The sequence below is a fragment of the Apteryx rowi genome, unplaced genomic scaffold (genome assembly GCF_003343035.1).
Source record: "Apteryx rowi isolate R43461 unplaced genomic scaffold, aptRow1 scaffold_125, whole genome shotgun sequence".
Taxonomy (NCBI): Eukaryota; Metazoa; Chordata; class Aves; order Apterygiformes; family Apterygidae; genus Apteryx; species Apteryx rowi.
In genome coordinates this window covers 997,740-1,015,377 of record NW_020447475.1, presented here as the reverse complement: position 1 = coordinate 1,015,377, position 17,638 = coordinate 997,740, and positions in this window count along the sequence as shown.

Here is a 17,638-nt window from a genome sequence, read left to right as displayed (position 1 = left end):
AAAGTTTAAAGCATTTTTAAGAAACTCCTTAAAGCAAGGATGAATCACTATAAAGCATCCACAAAGCTATTGCTATTGACAGAAATTCCAGATGACCAGTTGTTGCATGTATTATTATTATTACCTAATATTTTGACACTATTACCTAATATTTTGACATTAATCAGAGGGAGATGATCATCCCAGCTTTTTGGGTCGCAGTATCGTTCAGGCTAGTTTTCCCTGCATCTGCAGGGAGGATGCTTCTTGTTCCTCTCTGCCAAGGTTCCTCTCTTCTCCTCTGCTTCTGGTTCCTCTCTTGCTTCAAATTATTGCTAAAATCCCCCATTGCGTGCCAATGACTTCCCTGTCCTTTCAGGAAGGCACAATAAAGTATACAAGAAAACATGTAAGCTCACCCGGGCATAACTGCCAGGACTTTTCCTGTTACCCCTCGTTCTTCTGTGTCATGTCTCCCAATTGATATATTCATCAGCCACATCTGTGGTTTAGGTGAGCTCTTCAGGAAATGTGGAGTGTCTGCTCAGGCTGTATAAGCACCTTGCCGGTGAAGGGAGAGGGGGACACGAGGAAGTGAACAGTTTTGCTCTTATAAGCTGAATTCACTGGATGGACAAAGACCACCTTACACCCCGTCACTTCTCAAGCTCTTCCTCTTCTCTTGTGCTCTTGCGTCTCCCTTCTTCCTTTCCCCCCATTTTCTTTACTAATTATCTCTGCAACCTCAGACACAAGTTGCTCAGGATGGCAAGGTTTTAAAGCCCATTGGGATGAGGAGCAGAACAGGGAGACAGGATTATTTTTATGCAGAAGGTATCAGTATATGCCATCAAACAGTCTATGATACCCTATAGATAATTAAAAATGGTGTGTGGGGGGGAGAGGGGGAAAGTCTGCTAATTAGGTGCTGTCTGCTCCCATAATTTGCCTGTTTTACTTTTTCTGAAGTTTTGATTTTCTTTTGTGTGTTTTTTGTCCAAGGCAATAGCATTCTGCCCGTGGCTGTCTGGGGCACCTCCTGACGTTTCCGAACTGATCCCAGAGAGCGGGCAAAGTTGCTGCACTGTGCAGGGGCCGGTGCACCTCTGCTTGCCGGGAGGCGAGGGTCACGCTGCCACCCAAGCAGTAACAACCGATTTGTTTGATCAAAAGGCAAACAGCGGTTCACCCCCTCAAGAGCCTGTTCCCGGCATCACGTTCACAGGCAGACCTGATTGAGTGCTGTCTTCAACTTGGAGGAAAATAGGCAGGTTTGTTGGTTAGGTTTGGGTGCTTTTTATTTTTGTTTGATTTTTATTTTTTAATAGAGGCTATTAAACATATTAAGCATATGAAACACATCATCTACTATGCCTTTTCCATTTGGAGACTCTAGATTTTTTTTTAATAAAATTTCTTTTGAATGATTGCAGGATTTGTATATATACACACATACATAAAATTGCCAGAAACTTTAAATGTGCACTGGTCATGTTCTTCTGAGTTAATAATGCTCATATTAAGGTTTGGTTCTGAAACATACCAAAACCTCGGAAAGCCGTACGGAAATGAGAGGAGCTGTTGTGAGCTAATGACCTCTGAGAATGAACGAGCGTGTCAGCACCGTAAAATGAGATATGCTTTACAGCTTTTTACAATGGATGCTTGTATACGGTATACACATCAGTGCACTGTGATTTGGCTTGTTATGATAAGGCCATAATATAGACCTTTTCTGTTGCAATGGTTCTCTCCTCCTACTTCTTGGGAAATATTTGTTCAAATAAATATGTGGGTTAGTGAGGCAACAGATAGTTATTTGTCTCTCAAGTGTGAGTAATGTAATATGAACAAGCATTAATGACCTAACTCTTTAATTCAACAGGAGATCCTTATTTTTCTTACACGCTAGCTTATTTCTTAATATTTTGGAATCCGTTGCTCAGTGTGTGTTGTGTGTTCCCAAGGGAACTGAGTGCAAACTACAGGCTTTGGATAACTTTCAGGTCTATTCAACTTTATCATCTCTTGGACTTTTTCTTGGACTTCATCAACTCAAAGAGGCTGGAACTATATATATCTGATCCCTGAATCATCCACTAACATCTCCCTGGAATAATGAAAAGACTCAAAATTTTCAGCAGACGTGAGGAGTAGAATTGCCCCAAACATCCACATGATTTAGCAGTCTTTGCCCCAAACATCCACATGATTTAGCAGTCTTTGTCCAGTTTGCAGAAGAGACTTAAGCATGGGCAAATCTAAGCCCTGTTGAATTTCTGTGAGGCTTACCACTGCAAAGAAATGACCTCTTGCTGAAACAGTTCACAAAATCTCTGCCCCCATGGCAGAGGAAGGAGAAGGGAATGGGTGCTTTGGCCTCAGCCACTCCAGAGTGAAGTCTGGTGGTTTAGACTGACTCCTGGTGAAGCTGAGTCAAATGGGTGAAATGGAAACTAGCCCAGGGAGTGAGGGAATGGAGAGAAGGGAGCTGGAGCAGGAAACCAGTGGCAGAGGGTAGAAGATAAGGGAAGATCTGCGAGGGAGCAGCAGTAAGGAGAAGCTGAGCAGTGAGGGGAAATGGGCAAAAATGATGAGAATCAGAATCCCTTGGGGACACAATCCCCTCCTCAGCTGGGGCTGTAAACGGAGATTCAGGAGCACTCCTTGTCAGTTTGTTTTGCAGCTGTGTTTGCTAAAATGCATGCTTTAATTCCTCACTAAATATTAGTCAACACAAAGGATAACATTATACAATAGCTATTAGTTGCCAGTCTCTTACTTTGCATGAGCTGGTATGTTCCAGTGCTGCTGTTGAACCACAAGAGTGTCAAAATGCATCTCATCATTGACATGGACTAGAATTTGCTGATCTTTCTTCTATTTTGTTCTTCTAAAACACAACAGAATACCACAAAGTGTTCTCTTTGAAGAATATATTTAAGATTGCAATTCGGTGGAAATAAGGCCATCTGTGCAACCTTACACAGCCCCTTGGCATCAAAGAATGATGAGATGATCCCAAAGCAGTGTCTTGAGTGGGGCAGGAGGTTGCAGGACAGATCAGGTCATGCTCAGAGCAGTTGAATCTTGTTCTGGAAAGCTGCATTCTGTCTATGTGTCTCCACAGACAGATTTAATACGGGAGACTGCCAGGTCATTTGTAACTTCTCTGTTAAGCAACCAGCTTGAGAGGCACAGTTCTGATTCACAGAACTGCTGAGCCCCGATGGTTCCAGCTGGAGGTAACAGGGACAAACAGTTTAGCTAGTCTTTGATAGGACCTATTACAGGATGTTTGAGGAAACAGTGTGAGAAAAAGGATTAATACTGTGTGAGCATTTCCAAGTTTCAGCAATCAGCAGTTTAAGGACTGCCTGAGGTATAGGCTGCATCCAGGTCATCACATTTAATAGCCATCAATGACCTGACCCTCCATGAATTAGCCCATGTCTTTTGAAATGTGATTTTGATTGGAAGAAGTAGTGCTATCTAACGCTATGTATTCCAAAATCTGGGATTCTTGAAGTCTCAAGGCAGACTCTTAAAATTAGTGGAAATAGTTTGTTAATAATGCTGTGTCTCATCTGAAAATAGTGATAATGCTACCCTTATCTCAAAGGACTATTGTGGCAGTATCTTGGAAACCATTTGGACACTACTGCAAAGACATTTCTTGAAAAAGCCCAGAGACCAGGGTTTTGAGTGGTGTTCCATTGATGAAAGACAGTCACAAATTCCTACGCAGTGACCTTGCTGGGCTGCTCTGTGCTGCTGTTGGCATCACTGCAGCATCTGCAGCCCCAGCGTGCTTTGCAGTTCACAAACAGCAAGGCTGTGGTACCATGCTCCTTTCTCCTTAGCAGCATTGCAGAACTGATCTGAGCGAAGAACAAGCTAGCTCAAAATTTCTGATCTGGAACAGGCCCCTGATTTGGTTTGCAGTGTGGCACTGATGTGGGGAAGCAGATGGAGCAAGGGGCTGTAAGACCATCTGCTTGTTGTTGTGGACAATGTAGTTTGACACAAGGGTCTACAGCACCAGTCCCTGTACAGAGAGCACCTGAATAAACAGGAGTGCTGGAGTAGGAGCAGCAGAGCCATGGATCAGTGTCTTGCCAGAGGACACACTCCAGTGGAAGTGAGATCTACCAAGGCTCAGGTGACTTGGTGTACATTTTGGGTGATGTATTTTGGATCTAGATGACCATGCGAGTACTTGCAAGAGCATGTTAAAGCTAGTTGGTATCGAGATATGAACACATTAACAAGTGCATGAGGAATGTTGGCTTACCCTGATGTCTTCTGCAACATGCAGAATTGTTTGCTTGCTTGAGCAGGCCCTTGGTGGAAGATAAGCACACGATCAGCCAGGAGCTAATCCTGTAGAAGGCAGGAGGCTGTCCTTCAGCTGTACTGCAGGATCCTTTCCTCCCTTGGGCTGCGTGTCGAACACCATGTGTCTTCTGAGTATTTGGTCACTCACTGACAGGCAACATTGGAGCTGGAATGAAATGTAGTTCATGCCAGTGGCTACTTGCCATCCCTTGTTATATTGCCCTGCTTTAAGGTCATTGCAAAACATTAGATGAACTTCTGGTGAAAATAATTGGTTTTCTCTTTGGACAGTGTTCCAAATTTAGCACATCTTCTCCAAAGCTTAGCAGAGCATTTTCTTGGAGCTGCGTCAAACCCCAGTGTTCAGTGTTTAAAGTTTAGTGTTAATGCCTGCTGGAGATGATGTTGTAACAATTAGAAGCCCCTGTCACACTTTGAGTGATGGTCTTGTTTTCTGGAAAGCTCTCTAGCATCTTGGAGGTGTCAAATTTTGGACTCAAATGTTGATTTTAATGTAAGAATATTCCCCTTGGGCCCTGCTGTTTTATCCAAAAATCCAAACCTTTGTATACAACTGCTGCTGTTAGTTGCCAGTCTGAGGGATTGTCAAACCCCTTCAAGTTTGGTGTCACCAAAAAGCTCACATTTCTTTGTAGCTAATCAGATAGAAAGGTTAGGCATTAGGAGATCATAGGCTAATGATCCAAGTTTGAAGATGTTAAAGGAACCCTGCATTAGTAGCTCTAGAGCTGAAGAATTATAAAATGACTCTATGTATTTTATTCTTGTACTGGAGAGACTGAATAGCCCTCTGGACAAAATGAGCTATCCCTTTTTTACAATTTTCTGTTCTGTGCAGTTCACATTCCCTGGGGATGGGAGGAGGTCCTTCTATGAAATATAAACAAAAAAATCAAGATTCAGTTGTTACGTGGACAATAGCAATTGGCATCTACACAGTGAACTTTTAAAATCCTTTACATATATTAATCCTCTTAGTCTACAGGTGAGGAAATTGATTTGGCTTGAAAAACCCCAGAAAGGACTGGGTAATTCTGAAATATAGAGCTTCTTTGTCTAATGGGTATTGCACAAGACTGGGAGCCAGAAAAAGCCAGCTCCCCAATCCACTCTTCAGACATACAGAGTGGGTACGGATTAATTTAGGGAACCTCGCATTTTTGTTAGGAAACATAAACACAGCCACTGAAGTGCTCCACCTCCAGTTCAGAAGTATTTTGATAGAAGTAAACCCTGTATAAAGTTCATATCCAAGTTGCTTGGTACAATGCGGAGGGGAAGATTTAGTGGCAGGTATAGGAAGGAATCCCTTTTCTGAATGAATAGTGCGGCTGTGTGTTACTGCTGCGCCTGTTGTTAACCTTATTTCTAGTGAGGCGTGTTTACTTGCTTTCACCATGACTATCCGGAAATCCCATGGCGAGGAGCGTCAGAATGCTTGCCAGATCACTACTTCACCCAGCTAGCTGATTGTTTCGTGTTATTCGGTCTGGTTTGCATTACGGGTGTGCTCTAGAGCTGCCTTTGCTCTTTGAGGGTATGCTGATCACTCGTGGTGCATCTCATAACAAACAGCCTTTTAGAGGGATTCCTCCCCTCTTTGCTCACTGAGCCTTTGACATATTAGCAAATATCGGACTAATCTCTCCTGCTTCAGACGCAATTTATCTAGCAAATCACCCAGAGGGAACAAAAGCAAACTCCTTGCACTGTTTAATTATTGTAATGCCTTCGTGAACAAAATGAGAAGAAAACGGCCTACCTATAGAATAGAAGGCATGTACTCAAACTGAAAGAGGCTTGATTTTTTCTTCTTACAAGTATCGTATTTTTGCATACCTCCAACGGGTGTATGAACGGCTGCAAGCAGAGGGAGGCGGGTGCCGAAGCGGTGTGCGCTGCAGGAAAGCCAGCTCGCTGCGCCTGCGGGGGGTTTTGCAGCCTGGAGGTGCGGCGGGTGGGAGGCAGGAGCAGCTGAGCTCCCCCGCGCCAGCGCAGCCGGGGGGTCAAAGCCTCTCACGGCGTCTCCTCCGCAGCACAGGCGGAGGAGATCTGCCTGATAAAGACGGACTTGAAAGGCTGACACAGCTTTGCTGTCTGCAGTCCCCATAAAACCCTTTAATGGACAGAGGGGGCCTTTCATAGACCAGGCTTGGCAGCTTGGCTTACTCCCCGGTTTCCGATTTAACAATTTAGTTTTACTTCCAATGTTGGATGGATGGCGAAAACATAAGGGATCCGAGAGAGAAGGCTGTAGCTTTGCAAGAGAGAGAAACACCTTCTCAGAGCCCTTTACAAGTTTTATTATTGCTTTTTATTTATTTATGCAATTCCACACTGATCCTGTTGTTTTTACCTATTGGTAAAGAGTAAGCTGAATTAACAGGGGGGTGAAACTCTTCTGGAGAGTACATGCTTCAGTAATAGGTTTTAAAAATGGGTTACTTGTTTTATCTCTGCTATACGCGTGTTGTGTTTGTACATAAGCTGGCCTGTTGCTCTGCTTCAGGATTTCCCAAGTGTCTTACAAGTCACTTGAGGAGGACACAAGAATGGAGCGTGCTCTCTCCCATTCCTTTAAGATGTAGAAAGGTACCCTGCAAAGTTGTCTTTTTAAATACATATTTTTTGCTTACTTTGAAATTCATATTACTCTGCTGGAATATGTTTTAAAACTGATAAGTTCAAACAGCAAAATCCTATTAGCAGGAGAAAGCTTGTAACTTCCATTAGAAATATTGCCTGAAGGTGCTGTGAGCACTACGCAAGAGATGAAACGGGATCCCTGCACCACAGCGCTTATATGCTAAATGTTATAAAACTAATGGAAATGACTGTTAGTGGGGCTAGAAGAGAAAGTAGAAGATGGAATAGTCCTGTCACCTGGTTATTTGGTTTAGGCTTTGCTAGGCTAGCTAAATGCTTCTCTCTCTCTGAAGTGATGAATTTATGGCTGGGATTTTAATAAGAGGTGCAGCAGGTCAAACTGGAAGGATTTTCACCTTTTCAGCCAAAGGGGTGGTCAGAATATCAACACTTGTACTAAGAGTAAAGGACCTAGAGGAATGGAGTTGTACTAGACCTTAAAGATGAACCAAACAAACCTAATTTGAAATGAAGACAGCTGTGACAAGACTTTCTTGGAAATTTCTGAGTCAGCTTAACAGTTTTTATTAATGGAGTCTGTGACAAATGCCTATCTCCATATCATGATCCATAAAAACAAGCTCCAAATGGGAACGAGAAACTCAACTGAAGGCAGCTTGGCAGGTTGCTGCTGTGTCTAAGTTTTATATGCTCTTTTGGCTACATGGATTTATTGCAGAAAAAGGTTACAGCAATTTAAACTGGAAATGCTCAAAGTTCTGAAGAAAAGTTTGATTTTTGAAACGTGGAGGAAGATTATGCTCTGGGTGCATGCCAAAAGTGAGTTGAAGCCACCTTAGCTTGATTTGAACTTTCTCTGTCTGAGAAGAAATCAGCTGGGAGAAGAAGGCAAGAGGAAAAAAAAAAAAACTATGGTAACAAGAAATTATTCTCCAGCCTTGATTCTGGGTATTGCTTAGACATCCTGTGAGGTCCTCTGTGCGCTGCTGTCCCATTCCCTGGCATGCCTGTCGCTAAAGCAACCGAGAGCAGAGGGGCTGGCAAGACACGTGGTGTCAAGAGACAAGAAGAAACGTTGTGTAGAGAAAATGCGGATATTCAGCTCTCACCTGCCACCGGGTCTCTTCCTTGGCTTCTTCTCACAACCCACCACCTTGATCAGCCGACAGCTCCAGAGCCACAACCTGTCCCGTGAACATGGAAGGTGAGCAAAGCTGCAGCTTCAATCCTTTTTTCTTCAGGGAAATTATTTCTTTTCTTCATATCCTGCTTCTGGCTCCGAAGGGGAAAGGGGACCTCTCTCCCTGCTCTCCTGCTGAGGCGGCTTGGGAAATAGGTGGGTGCCCAGCTCTGTGCTCCTGTGGTAGCATTGCTCTGTGTCCCCAAGCTGGGCTTGTGTTTCCACGAAGACCTGAGCACTAAAACTGCCTGGAGAAATGCCTTTCAAGCCCTTTGTTTAGCAAAAGGTGGCTAAATTGTCAACTTTATCACCAATGTAAATTCAGTATGTGTGTCCTTGTCTCTGCTGGAAGATTCAGGAGTCTGGCTGAAAACGAATGGGTGTAGGTGGCATTACTGGATCTTGCATAACTTCAGGACACACAGATAAGCATCCGTTTCTTGGCATTCTTATACACTTACTTGCTGCTGTTTGTAAGCATCAAGAAATCTTAGCTGCATCTCATTTCTCAGTTTGTGATTACCTACTTTTCTGTGGTATTTCATCTCATCATACAGCTAATTAAATAGGCAAATACTTATTATAAATTATAGCCTATCAGTAGGAAAATTATGTTACAGATAAGTCTCCAAATTTGTTGCTCTCAATATTGAATAACTCACTGACATGTGGTTAAAACACAGCAGTAAATCTCTTCGTGCAACATGTAGTGAGGAAGGAAACACACAAGGTTTTTCATGACATCAGTTACAAGGAAAAGGCTCAGAGCTCCTTGCTGCTGCCAATCTGACCCCGTAGGTGTCTGAAGTAATTACGTGATTCCTGTTTTTGTACCGTGGTTGGAAAGTGATAAGAAGAAACAATCAAGTCGCTTTTACCTTGACTCCTGTCATCGAGAAGTGCAAACACCAATAAAAGCCTTCAAGTGCTGTCATTTGAGTTCAAGTCAAACATTGTGAACATACAGTTCCCACCCTCATTTTTTGATCTTGAGTATTAGGTAATCAAACTGTTTGTATCTTTACTTAAAAGCAGGTGTGTAGCTAATATATACTATGCTTTGAAATATGTTTATATGCTGCTGAAGATCCATCCAGGTGCAAAGTTTACCATTCTTTTTGGCAAATCTGCACTAAAATATTTTCCAGTATTTTTTGAGTTATAAAATGTAGACATAAAAGAGAAGCTGCACAGTGCTATATCGCAGGAAGGGTAGCTGGAGCTATCGCTGTCTCTTCCCTCATTAGGGCATGACCTCACCATTAGTTAATCTGATCTGAAGCCACAGTTCTGCTGACCGTGGCCAAGGGAGCAGCAGGGGTGGAAGAAGCGGGGGGCTCGGCTGTGGGTGAGACCCCACTCCCAGGGGTCACGGGGCGAGCCGGGGGTTACTCCTTGGTGGTGGGCTTGACCGCTGAACGGTCCTTTGCAAATGGAGTCCTCCCTCACGCAGGGGACAGCGGCGAAGGCTGCAAAGGTGCAAGCTGGAGGGGGCCTGGAGGCGGTGGATTTTAGGAAAGATTTTGGAAGAGAAAGCAAGCATGTTTGGGGAACTACAAGTGGGAAGCTGTTGCCTGCATGCCGCACGGGGACGTGGCTTTTGAAAGGAGGCTATATGAAAGGAGGCATTAATCTGCTGCGGCTGCAGCACCAGCTCAGGAAAGCAGCTCGGTGCTTGCTTACGTCCCTTCCCTTTCATCAAAGCACTTGGGCACTTCGTTGAATAAAGGCATATGGGACCAATAAAACAGATTTAAGGAGATGGAGTCCAGGTGGCAAAAGGGTATAATGGGAAGTGACTTATGGGAAAAAGTTGCGTTCAAAACCCTTCTGTTGGTTTAGGTGACCCTGTAAATCCAGGCCCCGTTTTCAGTCAATGGGGCTACTCATGAGAGCTAAATTGCTTATGTTGCAGGATTGAGCCTACTGAAAGGAAGACTTTTCAAGGAGGTCCAAATAAATGTTGTAACCCACGCTTATAGTGCTCTTGCTTTTTAGCGCTAACCCAGTTATGAACACAGCCAACCAATTTGTCGTAACTTGTATATTTGGTTGCTATGTGTTTACAGAGGGGATAGCTGGATTTATTTTATAGAACTACTTTTCCCCTGGTTTCTGTATCCTTACCTTAATCCTTCTCCACAAAAGAAGCCCAAACAACCCCCCCCCCAACACACACACATGTAACTGAAGACTTAAAAGCAAAACCCGCACAGTGCAGCCTTCATGTGCACATAGGTACCTTGCAGCAAAATGAGAAACAGCAGCAGAGCTTTGCAACAACCGTGACAGAGTGAACAAGTAAAAAGCAAAAACCCTTCAGTAAAATACTGCTTTGTTAGATCTTAATAATAGAAAAAGTCCTCCTACAAATAAATCCTCCACATAATTCCCATATGAAAGAGAATCCTTCCACGTTGAAACCAAATGTTCAAAAGCTTTATGCTTTGTTATTAATGCCCATAATTTATTCTTCTTAGAAGACACCCCTCGCAGGCTGCCAGAGCACTCAGTGTGATGTACATCATAATAAAAAACAATTTAGATGGCAAAAACATTAGAATGAAAACAAAACTCTAAAAGCTTTAGTGAATAAAACCATGCAGGGGGGTCTGAAAAAAGGACACAGATGTTGTAAGGAATCAAAAGCAGAACATAAATTATAAGCAGAAATATAAACCAAGCTTTGCAAATAAACTGGAGTCACATTACAAATCTCAAGTAGTTATATGTGAAATTCAAGTCAGAGATCTTGGTTCATTGGTGTGTAGCCCAAGAGCCTTCCTTTCTCAGGGTGCTCCTCTCTGCAGAGGCCAGAACTAAACTCCCCGTTTTGTCCCCAGAGCTGATGCATTTCGTGCAGGACTGGCCGTCACTGTGATCAAATGTCTGTTCAGACTGGAGCTCAGAAGGCACATCAAGAAGGCTTGATTCAAAACTCTTGGAAATCCAAGACTTGTCCATTCACTTGGCTTTTATACCCCAGTGGAAGTTGATGAGAAATAAGAAAATCTTTGTTTCTGTTTTTTTCTTCCAAAAAAAAAAAAACAAAAACCCAATCCCCTCTATCCCCCCCAAAACTTTCATATTTTTAAGTTCTCTCCCATTTATTACTCTTTTCTTATTACTTTCTGACTGGAAATCCTGGGCTTTATGAAAGTCAGAAACCACAGTAATGGTGGCTAACCTGTTGATCTTGAACTACAAATGCTGCATGGAAAACATAAGCCATGCCAAGGCCATGGGACAAAAAGCAGGGCCTTGTTGGCACAGAGGCTGCTAGGTGGTCAGAATCCTTTGCCATGCCTTGAAGGCTGCTCTAGCCTTATGACCTGCGAATCCATCTGTGCGTCCAACACCTCTGCTGCAGTGGGACCCCTTGGAGGTCATCATCACCCCTTCACCTGTTAACTGTTTCCACACTGCTCAGCTCTCCAGGGTACGTTGATTGTATTTGTGGTGGGATGCTGGCTGCTTTCTCCTGCAGAGTTATATTATCTGGTGCATTACTCTTGCCAGCAAAGGCTAGTTTTCCCTGTAGGACACTCCTAAGTATTTTGTCCTGTCTGTTTTTAAGTGACTTACACTGTAGGGCTTTTGCCATCCCATTTGGGAGAAGACTTTGAAAGGTTGTCAGAGGACAGAGGAAGTTACAGAGGGAGTAGGGGACTGGGAAGAGCCCTGGTGTACCTGGAGGTTGTTTGGTGAGAAATAGGAGGAAAGGAACCTGCTGAAGAGTAGGGCAAGACCAAGATGACAGAAAGACTCCATAACCAGCTACACTGAAGCACAAAAGCAAAGGTCACATGTAATTTGGTGGAAAGGATATAGTTTGTGGGGGTTTTTTGTAGCTATCATATTGTTTCATCAATTCTTTTAGTTTTGTTAATGTATTCCTCGTTCCTAGGGAAATATCCCTCTTCAAACCTTTAGAGCTTTCTTTCAACATGGGATTTTCTGTAGCAGACAAGAGCAGCCCTGAAATTTGCAGTGTTTCCCTTTGTGGCATAGGCATGTCAGATCTCTTGAAGGTTTTTATTCATTTGGTCCCTTGTTAAAATTTGTGAATTACTTCTTCATTTAAGAAACTTGTACGTATCATTCAGGATGTGAAATTTGTACGTTTTGTATGAGACCAGGAATTTCAAGGTGAGGTGTGGACCTGAATCTGCATTAGATTACAAAAATGGTGTTCAGGATAGGGTATTAGGATTGGGTTAGGGCAGGAAAATGGGTGTGAGAAGAAGTTAAGAAGCATAGAAAACTATTAAAGTAGATAAAGAAGTCATGATATCAGTTTTAGAGTCAAGAAACACCTAGGATCCTATCTATCTGATGCGAGTAATATTCCACTCTCCCCTACAGCCCCTTTTTGACTTTATCCTAGATCTGGAGTGCCCTGTGTGATGGTCCAAGCTGTAAAGGATTTGAGCTATCTCAGCAAGTTCGTACCGTCCAGGTGGAACCCTTTGGCTCATGCAGAGCCTTTTCATGCATGTCAGGGGAGAACTAAACTTTAGTTAATGATCTTTATGGTTCTTCACGTATCCACGCCCTGTTTCCCTGCACACGTTCCTCACAACTCCAGTTTATGGCCAATTCTCTTTCATCCCAACTCACTGCAGTAGATACCCTCGAGGAGGTAGATCCCAAGCTGGTTCACGTTTGTAAAGCTGTGCTATTTTATAGCTGCTTATAGGCTCATATGCTATCATTAACAGAGCTCAAGAGGAGAGCATTAAATTTTTGCCAGAGGCTCTTTAGAAGTCCTTGCCAGAAGTTCTGGATCTGATGACTTTTCAAAGTGAAGATATGTTTTTGAACAAACTGAGGATAAAGAATACCATGCCATCCCTTCTGGTGGGCAAATTGTGTTGGAAAAAAAAAAGCAGCGTTTCATGGCAGTAAAATCATTTTTGAACAGAAGTATTAAACCTTTGGAGTTTGAGGAAAGCTGTTGTGCAGCTTTAATACTGTAAACTAAGAGTTAAGAAAAGGAGAGCATGCCAAAGCAAAGCTAGAGATACAACACCACATCATCCCTTCAGATTTCAGAAGGGGTAACTCCAGCCATGCCTAGAAGGTAGTCGGACAGAATATGTTTTTTCCATTAGCTCAGCTCATGGAATAATACTTGTACAGAATTACATATTTTTGTGCGGCTCTGGCCACAGAAGCTGTTTCTTCATGCTCAAACCTGTTTGCGGGAGGTGAAACTGAGCTGGGGCATGGGAGCTGCAGAGGAGCTCCTAATGAAGCAAAACCGCATGAGGTTGTACTTTGCAGGGGATGGATGGTTGGACTAGGCAGTACATTAAGTAATCCCCTGGGATATTTTTCAACTGTAGTTCACTCTCAATCATCAAATATGGAACAGATTAATAGTAGGAGGGGCCGTATGTTTCTTGTAAGTCACAATCGCCTCCTATTTATCGCTATCAACAGTGCAATTTCTTTAAAGTGCTGGGTTTTTTTGTGGTTGATTTTAGTGTTGTTTTTCGTACTTTCCATGGTGCATTTGACTGCCAGTATAATTTTCTGATGAGTTTGTTTGCAACTATACTGTTTAAAAATGAATGCAGAAAATGAAGGGATTAAAAGGAGTAATGTTCAAAAGGCCTTTATTTCTAGCAGGCTGGGGCATATGTAAACACGGCTTTTAAAAATAGGATCTTAATGTTAGGTCCTGAAATCCATATATAGATTTTCAACACATGGCCTGATTTAAATATGTAGCTACTCCGTCTGATTTCACAAGATCAAGAGATGTTCAGATTCCCCGATTTCTGATCTTGATGAGAACATCTGCTTTAAAATAAGACCATATAATCTTTTCTGCTAGGTTGCTGCAGAGTTCAGTCCTACCCRCTACCATTTCCTTAAATTCTGAATCCTGAAACAGAAGGAATAATTTTTATTGTTTTAGTTAAGCTTCCCCTATACCCTGTCCTGGACTATATATTAAAGCGTGAAATTATGCCCCTCAGTAAGTCAATGCATTTCTTGCACAATCAAGTTCCTCATTTATAATCTCTGTATATAACATATTTGGAAATCTGTAGCTTTGTTTTTCATTAGACTGAATGTTTTGAAGGTTTTGCATAACAAAAGTAAGTATTCAGTAGATTTTAAATTCCGCATCCAAAGCTTGCAATCCGCTGTCTGTCCCGTTGGTTTGCTCCTTAAAACGGGAAGTACCTTCTTGTCACACCTGAAAATTTCCTAAGTGCAAAAATTATATTCCTGTGTATGTCCAGCATTGCCCTGGTCTGAGGAGCCTCTGCCTTGCTCCTGCCTAAAGCCAAGTCCTGAAAGTAGATCCAATAGCTCTGACCATTGCTCATTGAAGATACGTTGCCAGGAGTGGATGTTTGATAAAATGCAGCTGTGGCCACTGTTTTTAAAAAAGCTGTAGTGCTAGTGGTAATGCACAACCCCCGCCGAACTGTTTATAAGTTCGGTGAGCAACTGCCTGGACGAGTGAGGCTGAAAAACCTCTTCAGAGTGAATAGTTAGACGTTAAATTTTAAAAATGGCCCTAAAAACCTCACGTTACTAGTATCTAGAGCAGACCTTCTTACCTAAACACACTTTCTCCAATGCTCCCAAACCAAGCTCCTCGGGTGCTGACATATCTAAAGGATGTGTTTAGGGGTAGAAATCCTTTGCCTGCCTTATTATGAGTCCTTAAGGATGGACACTGGCTTCCCCTTGCGGTATCTGCGAGGGGAAGGAGACGCTGCCGCGTGCCCTTCTGGACCGCTGCCGGGCCAGGCTGCGGGGTATTCCCAGCAGCTTCTCCACTGCGCTTTCCGTCCTTGGAAGTGTATTAGCTCATGTTAGCTTATTCTTAAGAAGCAGCATCTAAGTCGAGCTCCAATGACATCTAGAGACAGCAGGCGTCTGTTTTGCTGAATGTCCTCAGTTTGTTTATATGGAATGGGAAAGAGCTGGCTAAGATTTATTTTAATTGAGGATGACTCAAAGAAGTATATAGCCACATGATCGAAAATGCTGTGCTGTTAAACAGGGGAAAACGTCTACTAAAATGTTTACAGATCACAATGAATACATTGGGAAATATTAAATAATGCTAGGTACTGCTAAGGAGGCTAAATGTGGAAGCTTGTGATCATCTCCAGATATTGATACTGCATGAACACTGGAAGTACTTAGTTTGTTATGTAAAAATGTCTTTATTCAGCACAACACTTGTGACAATGAACTTAAGCCCCCTGTGTTGTAGAACTGAAGTATTTTGCCTGGCTAAGAAATAATTAGAAGTGATAAACTGAAACAAAAAATTTGAAAAATTAGATTAAAATTAGATGGGGTTCAAAGGAAAATATGTTATCAATGATCTGACATGCTGCCTATTAGTTTCTAAGGGAAGTGAGAGGCACCTTCTTTTAAAAGGAATTCAGACCAATAGGATGCAGTACAATGCTGAGAACAGCCTGCGATGAGGTGGGGAGATCGTATGTCAGCTTGCTCATTTATTTCTTCTTCTTCCAGGCTTTGTTTGCTCCCTTGTTGTTATTAAGATGCTCAGTTATTTTACTTTTGGACACTGCAAAATATTTAAGTTAAAAAACATTGTTTACATTTAGTATTTATATAACTGCCTTTGGATTTGTGTCTAAAATTATTGGATCTCACATGCAAAAATATCTGAAATCATGTTTTAAGAATGATAAATCATACAGGATCACCTATTGAGCAGCAGCTCGTCAAAGCTCTGATTTTATCCTCCTTTTCAACGTGAACTTCTTGAAGAACTGGTGGTAGGGGAAGGGGTTTTGCAGAGCAGGGCAGATGGAGGGTGAATGGACCGAGAGGACTGATTTGGTTTGGGGGTTGGGGCAGAATTTGCTGGGGGACGAGGCGTCCCCTCTGCCAGCAGGCACGAAGGTGCCCGCCTCGCTGTGGGGAAGCCCTCTGTGCTCAAAACCAACCCGAGGCCTGGGACAGTGTCCTCACCTGGTGAAGCTGATCTTCAGTGAGCTCAGCCGTTGAGCGTAAGCAAGTTGCACAAAGTGCTGTGCAAACACAAGGATTTCTTAAAGGTTGATAATTTGACCAAATCTGTCTGGAATTTCTGGATCATTCTCCCCTCATCCACCAAAATTCAATCCATTGCTCCAGAGTGTGTAAGCCCTAGATCTGCTTATGGAAAGGACAGAGGAAAAGTTTTAACATGGGTGTAGCAAACCGTTCCTCCTTTGTCTTGTTCTCAAAAATAGGTGACGTTTTTCATTAAATTAAAAATAGATTTAAAATAACCCTAGTCTTTCCAGCGTGAAAATGGTCGGTGGAAATGTTATAAACAACAAAAATTAAGACCTTCCAATGGAAAACATTGGCTGACCTTAATGACATGCTCTGCTATCAACCTTCCCTATAATGTAACAAAGAGGCTTTGTAAAGGACCTTCCTTTTACCTGCCACAGCTGCAGTGTGTTTGCTATAGTATTCCAATGTAAGGGTAATAAGCTCCACTTTCACCCCTCCAGCCTAGCTGCAGAAATATCTGGATTTCATGTATGCTAAATAATGACAGCTTCTATTTTATATCCAGTCAAATAGAAAGCTTTTAAAATACTTCAAACATCACTTTTACAGTACAGGAATTGATTAGGAATTTTTTTTTCTCCCACAAATCCACCAAAAATCCAAGGGCTCTGATGATTCTTATCTGGATGCTTGAAGCTGAGCCTCTCTGCGCTCCAGCAAAGGTGGCCTGAGCTCGGAAGTGGGACGGCTCAGTACGCCGCACTGGAAGTTAGGGTCCTCTGGTTTTGTGTTTAAATTCCTAAACACAGATAAAAGCACTCCAGTTTGTAAATCCTGGTGAAGGATTTTGAAAGCAAAGAAAATAAGCCTATCCATAACTAAGCAGCTGTATTAAATGGTTCAAAAGACCGCCGACCGCTTTGTTACATGCACATGACCTCTCTTGAGGCATCCGCGGCCAAAAGAGAGAAAAAGAAAAAGATTAAGCAAGCGCATCAGAGGGGTGCATTTAAAAACAGACCTTCAGCACGGGGTGGGGGGACACTTTCCACAGAGTCATTTCAGGCGGGGGTCACGCGTGTGGGTATAAAATCGCCCCTGAAAGCAGCGCCTTTGTTCGGAGCCCGGTGCCAATGGGGCCATTGTCCGGCGCGGGCAGCTGCGCCCTGACTTCACCCGCGCCAGCCCGGGGCCGCCGCGCGCCCGCTCCCCGCCGAGCCCAGCTGCCCGAGCCCCCGCCGAGCCCCGCCGGCTTCAGCCATGGAGGGAAAAGAACCACTGGTACGGTAGGAGCATCTTCCCTTCCACTCCCTCTCTTTTCTCTAGCTTGTTACGGCGGCTTTAAGTAAATATAGTTACAATACAAATCTAATTACAATATAAACATAATTGCAAGCCAAGCGAGGCTATGAAGTAGCATCAATGTATTTTTGCCAAGTGCAAGCTGCAAGTCCTTTCAGCGTGCATTCGGGGGCGATGCTGGAAGTCCTCTGATTCAAA